This window comes from Lontra canadensis, unplaced genomic scaffold (assembly GCF_010015895.1).
Source record: "Lontra canadensis isolate GAN:19392208 unplaced genomic scaffold, GSC_riverotter_1.0 scaffold51, whole genome shotgun sequence".
Taxonomy (NCBI): domain Eukaryota; kingdom Metazoa; phylum Chordata; class Mammalia; order Carnivora; family Mustelidae; genus Lontra; species Lontra canadensis.
Genome location: NW_022631045.1, coordinates 11,606,951 through 11,612,948, shown reverse-complemented (window position 1 = coordinate 11,612,948; position 5,998 = coordinate 11,606,951).

Here is a 5,998-nt window from a genome sequence, read left to right as displayed (position 1 = left end):
CTTTCTTCTTCTCCCTCCCCTTCTTCTTCTTCTTCTTTCTTCCAGCATTCACATTTTCTCAATTTGGGGGCTTGGATCAAAGCAGTAGATTCAGTAAATATTTGCTTCTGCTGTTGATGGTGTTTCTCTTAGGGAGGCATTTTTAAAGGAAGGTCAAGGTCTGACCCTGCATTCTCAGTCACCTCCTCTCGCCTCAGCTTATTCAAGAGCCTGGTCACAGAAAGGCAGGGGGCTGTTGGCCAGAGGATGTCTGGAGGAGGGTCTTTCCCTCCCTGCAGGTGTCAGACCACAACCCGGTCACTCAGAAGGACTTCATTAGAGGAGTTCCTGGAACGAAGAGTCTGCAGAGTTCCGGAAGGCATCTGATTCTGGCCGATTCCCAGGGATCAAGTAGGCAGGAAGAATTGAGGTCTGTCTGTCACTTTGGTGGCAAACTCGGCCAAGAAGGGTAGAGCTTCCCAGCCCTGTATTCATCTTAAAGTATACCCATCAATTAGGGCATCCTTTGGACATCATTACAGCAGTATGAATGGTGGCTTTCCCCAGCATTGGTTTTTTTAAGATTTATTTATTTATTTATATGACAGACAGAGATCACAAGTAGGCAGAGAGGCAGGCAGAGAGAGAGGAAGGGAAGCAGGTTCCCTGCTGAGCAGAGAGCCTGTTGTGGGGTTCGATCCCAGGACCCTGGGATCATGAACTGAGCCGAAGGCAGAGGCTTTGAGCCACCCGGGCGCCCCTCCCCAGCATGTTTAAGATAAAATTTTAAACAGATTTTCAGAAACACACATGTGTGCCACAAAGCGCGAGTGTTATCCAGAACCTTCTCCCACATTTACCAACTAGAATTTGGGTTTTAGATTTGAACTATTGTCTTCTTAGGGGTCTGTTTGATTCTCTCTCCCTCTCCCTCTGCATCTCCCCCCATGCATTCTCTCTCTCTCTCTCTCTCTCTCAAACAAATAGATCTTTAAAAAAAATAAAGGTATCTCCGCTGCCAAAAAAAAGGAAAAGCTTCAAATTTAAGGTACTTAGTTCTGTTATCATTATAAAAGCTTGAGTTCCATTTCAAGTAGCGGTCTTGGGGGTAGAACTCTGCCCAGAGCCCAGGACGTGTGGCTCAAGTCTCAAATGGCATCAGCTTCTGTGATCTGCTCAGTGGCTGTGGCAGACCGTTACTTTCAGGACCCTCAGTGATCCCTGCCTCCTGGTTCTCATGCCCTGTGCTGACGCTTCTCATGGGGACTATGGGCCTGGCCGTAGGACTGTCATTGGCCTGTGAGATCTTAGCAAGCCTGAGCAAGGGTGGCTGGTGGAGCATGTGCACACAGGGTTTGTCCCGTTTGGAGCCACCAAGTAACAGGGCCTGACTACCCTGCTGGCGAGACCACATGGACAGATGCCTGGCAAGCCCCCGGGTGTGTCAGCCTCTAAGCTGAGACACCAGAAATCTGAATGAAGCAGCTCCAGCCTCCTGTCCCAGTGCCCAGATGTGCCCTGCTCACGGCTGACCCACCGTTGTGGGTGGCCATGAGTGACTGTAGCCAGCACTGTGGGGAGCACAACTGCCCAGCTCTGTGTCGCCCAGATGCCTGGTCTACAGCAAACTTCTGCTTTTTGTAAAAGATAACACTCCTTTCCCCCTAATATCCCCACAAGCATCTGAGTTCTTCATAGATGACACTCCAAGTGTGTCACTTCAGGAGAAACGAGGTCCTTTAATAAGGCTGCTTCAGTGTCAAAACAAACCAGGAATGGCAGAATTTGTCAGCAGAAATACTTGTATCTGAAGTATAGTTATTTGCATTTTTAATGTCATTGCTCTTCTTTCCTTCTAGATGCTTCCCCAAATATTTCCTGGTTACGCTTGTAGTATTTCCCAAAAACCTAAACCAAAAGTCAGCTGCCCAACCGATGAGCCAACCAGGCGCTCCCCGCGCCCCCACCCCCAGCTGAGCATCTTCATGTATGGGTGTCAGCACTGGGAGGGATCACAGCTTCTCCTGGTTCAACTTGGTCTGGACCCCAATTTCTGAGTGTAGAAACTTGCAGAAACACAACTGCCTTAACATCTAGAGTGGCTGGGGGCAGGGCGGGGAGAGTTATTCCAGAAAAGTCCTGGCTCATACCCTTCTGAAAGACATGTGGTGTCCCTAACAAATTACTTTGTGCTGTATCACCAAAAAGCTTCTGTACCAACATGCATTCCCCTTATTTCTTTCTCCTCCCCGCAAAGCTATATGGATTTAGAAATAACATTCAGGAAAATTAGAAGCAATGCTCATGTATCTTAGTGTCACTAGAGATAGAATTCATGTTTATAAAGAAAAAAGTGTTGGCACAGAAATAAAACTGACCAAACTGAAAAGATCTGGGGGGGGGGCACCTGGTGGCTCAGTCAGTTAAGCATCTGCTGTCAGTTCTTGTCATGATCCCAGGGTCCTGGGATCAAGCCCCACGTTGGGCTTTCTGCTCCTTGAAGAGTCTGCTTCTTCCTGTCCCTCTGCTGCTCCCCCCTCTCTCTGTCAAATGAATAAATAAGATCTTTTGGAAGGAAGGAAGGAAGGAGTGAAGGAAGGAAGGAAGGAAGGGGGGAACTGAAAAGATCTGGCAGACAAAGGAAGGCAAGAGAGGCTTGCAGGAACAGTAACTTGCTGGGTTATAGTCATTCTTATAGAAATGAAAGCTATAACTCTATGTGGTAAATTAAAATTAAAAACTGAGGGCACCTGGGTGGCTCAGTGGGTTAAGCCTCTGCCTACAGCTCAGGTCATGATCTCAGGGTCCTGAGATTGAGACACGCATCGGGCTCCTTGCTTAGCAGGGATCCCGCTTCTCCCTCTCCCTCTGCCTGCCTCTCTGCCTACTTGTGATCTCTCTGTCAAATAAATAAATAAATCTTTAAAAAATTTTAAATTAAATTAAATTAAAAACTGCTACATATTGGTAGATATGTATACTCACTACTCTTTCGAATTCTTTCTACCACCACATAGGAAACTCAAGCTTGATGGTACCATTGTGAAAACAAACAACATTTCACTGCTTTTCCATTGTGTATAATCATTACAAATCACTGAAATTCCACGAATTTGTTGCATACTGAAACTTCACTCGGATGTCTCAGAAACATTTTTTTTTAAATACTGCAGCCCTCCCTTGCCAATATTTTCCTTTTCATATTGTCAGTTATTGTCAAAAGTATTCAAAGAAGTAAATGCTCAGTGTTCAGGAGAAGTTCAGTACCCAGGGTAGGTGGCTGGGAGGTGCAGTGTGAGCCAGCCAGGCTCTGAATTAAACTGGAGCCTGAAGCCACCTAGAGGACCAGTTCAGCCCAGATCAGAGTTCAACACTAGAACCAAAGAGAGAAATCAGAATTGACAAATGGAAATACATCCAGATGCTACAGGGATAGTGATCAAGATTTGACTCTTTATCTGCAAATGTCGCTTTTAGAAAATCTTTCTCAGGTACTCCTCATCTCTGTCAAGCCTTAAAACTAGCCCTTGGCGGAAGAGCACTGCTCTAACACAGCATCTTTGGGCCTCATCCCCAAGGAAAAGATGTAGAATGATGTTATGCGGTGGCTATTTGTACAAAATATATTAGTGAAAAATATTCAAAATGACTGTGGGAAAGGAATTTGATGCTTAAAGCCAAAAACGTTACAGAAAAGACAAAAATGGAGATGGGAAGATATGACTTTACCTCTATTTTCTTTACCAAAATCATTGAAATGAAAGTAAAGGATTTTTGTTTTATTTTAAACATAACCTTACAGGACAAAGAGAATGGAGGAGGAAACAGCAGAATTTTGGAAGCTGTGCCTGTGAAGGTGAGGCCTAGGGTGGTATGCTCTGTTCTACACTGTTCCAGAACACCTGGTGCTGTATCCTAGTTTATGGGGCTCCAACCCAGACCTTGAAACTCACTCTAGTCATGTAACAAGAATCATGAAACAATGCCTCCCAATTTCTAAGGGAAAATTATTCTCTATCTACAGTTCTATACCCAACCAAATAATCACTTAAGCGTGAGGGTAGAATAAAGACAGACCCTGGCAGGTACCCACTCATGGTATCAAAACTGCTCATCAGCAGTCTTACCCGACAGTCATCCTTTCCCAGGAGACATTCCCGTTTCTCGGGAATCTTCTGAAAACTATGCCCCACCAAATAGAGAAAGACATGGGTTCCTAGAACAGGGGCTCTCCAGGGATAGTTGTGAAGGGTGGGTCCCAAAGACACCTGTGCAGCACATCTGGTGAGCAACTGGTCCAGACTGGAGGTGGACAGAGGCTCTAAGAGGGATTTCTTCAGTAAGAATTTTTTTTAGGATACCCAGTGTGCTTAAATGTATTGAGAGATACACAACTTCGAGATAAGTTTGGCTACAGATTAGTAGTAAAATAGAAAACCAAGCCTTCAAAAAAGGCATTTTTTTTTTTTTTAAAGAGAGAGCACGTGTGAGTGGGACAGGGAGGGGCAGAGGGAGAGGAAGAGAGAGAATCTTAAGCAGATTCCATGCCCTGTGTGGCACCCAATGCAGGGTTCCATCTCGCCACCCTGAGATCATGATCTGAACCAAAATCAAGAATCAGTTGCTTAACTGACTGAGCCACCTAGGCACTCCAAAAGACAATTCTTAAATTCAGGAAAATTCAATAAGGAAAGGAAAAGGAAACCTAGTGCATGACAGGAGCTGTGATTAGCATTTACATAGTCATAATAACAGTGAATACTAATTCAACCAAAGCAAAAATGGAACAGTATGGAAGATGGAGAAAGGGAAGTGTGTGGAGAGGGGAATGAGGTGAAAGAAAGCTCTTCCATGATGGAAATTCAAAAGACAATGCCTAGAACTGAAAACTAGTAAGGGTCAACATAAACACGTTATTGGGACATACAGAGATAAATGTGAAAGAATCAGTTAAAATACTTAAGGCTGTTGTCTTTGTGATATATAGGATAGGGTGAGGCTATTGTTTTCAAGTAAGGTTTATAGAGCTATTTATCATTTAAGATATGTGGGTATCATTTTACTAAAAATTAGTAAATTTTTTTTACTAAGTTGACAATAATGGGAGTCCTTTAATTTATTACCGTAAAATCAACCAACATGTCAAATGTGTGCTTACGTTAGAAACAAAACTGAAAAAGTGGGGTGAAAAAATCCTGACACTGTTTGATTAGGTCCTTGGGACATTCTTAACTAGTATTTAAGAAATCAATTCATTTCCTAGATTCTCCTACTTCGAGATCTGGAGAGAGTGTGCTACACAGATGAGATCTGAGTTCCTTTGAAATTTGAGTCTATTTAAATGAAGTTCATGAACAGAGTGAATACATTTATGGACCAACTTCTACATATGTTAATGTAAGATGTTCCATTTTAAATGGGCCTCATTTTCAACGGGTACTTACTAATGGAGTTTATTTTACTTGGGGACAGGATATTCAAAAAAAATCAGCCTAAATGATAGAAAAGTTCTGCACAGTATTAAGTAGATCCACTGGATTTTTAATGGTCAATAGTAATTGCACTAAAAATATCAATGACTCTAGGGGCACCTGGCTGGCTCAGTGGGTGGAGCATGCAATTCTTGATGTCAGGGTCATAAGTTCAGGCCCCACGCTGGGTGTGGGGCCTACTTAAAAAAAAAAAAAAAAAAAAAAAGGAAAAAAAAGAAGAATTAAAAATTTTTTCAATGACTTTAAGATACATGACAAATGTTGATTCAAGAAAAGAGAGGCCTACTGGTCAACCAACAAGAGAAAATTCGATCATGCTGAGCAGTGTGCTCTATCCTTACAAAAGGAACCACAGCATATATACCAACTGAGGCCATGTAGCAGGTATGTCACTTTTCTATGCTAGAGACAGTTATAATAGACTCAATTCTCTGCTCCTGAGGGAAGTAAGTCGGGTTGGTTCTATGGGACACCAAGCTATGACCAAATCCCACCCCACAAGTAAACTTTTGATTGATTGATGACTA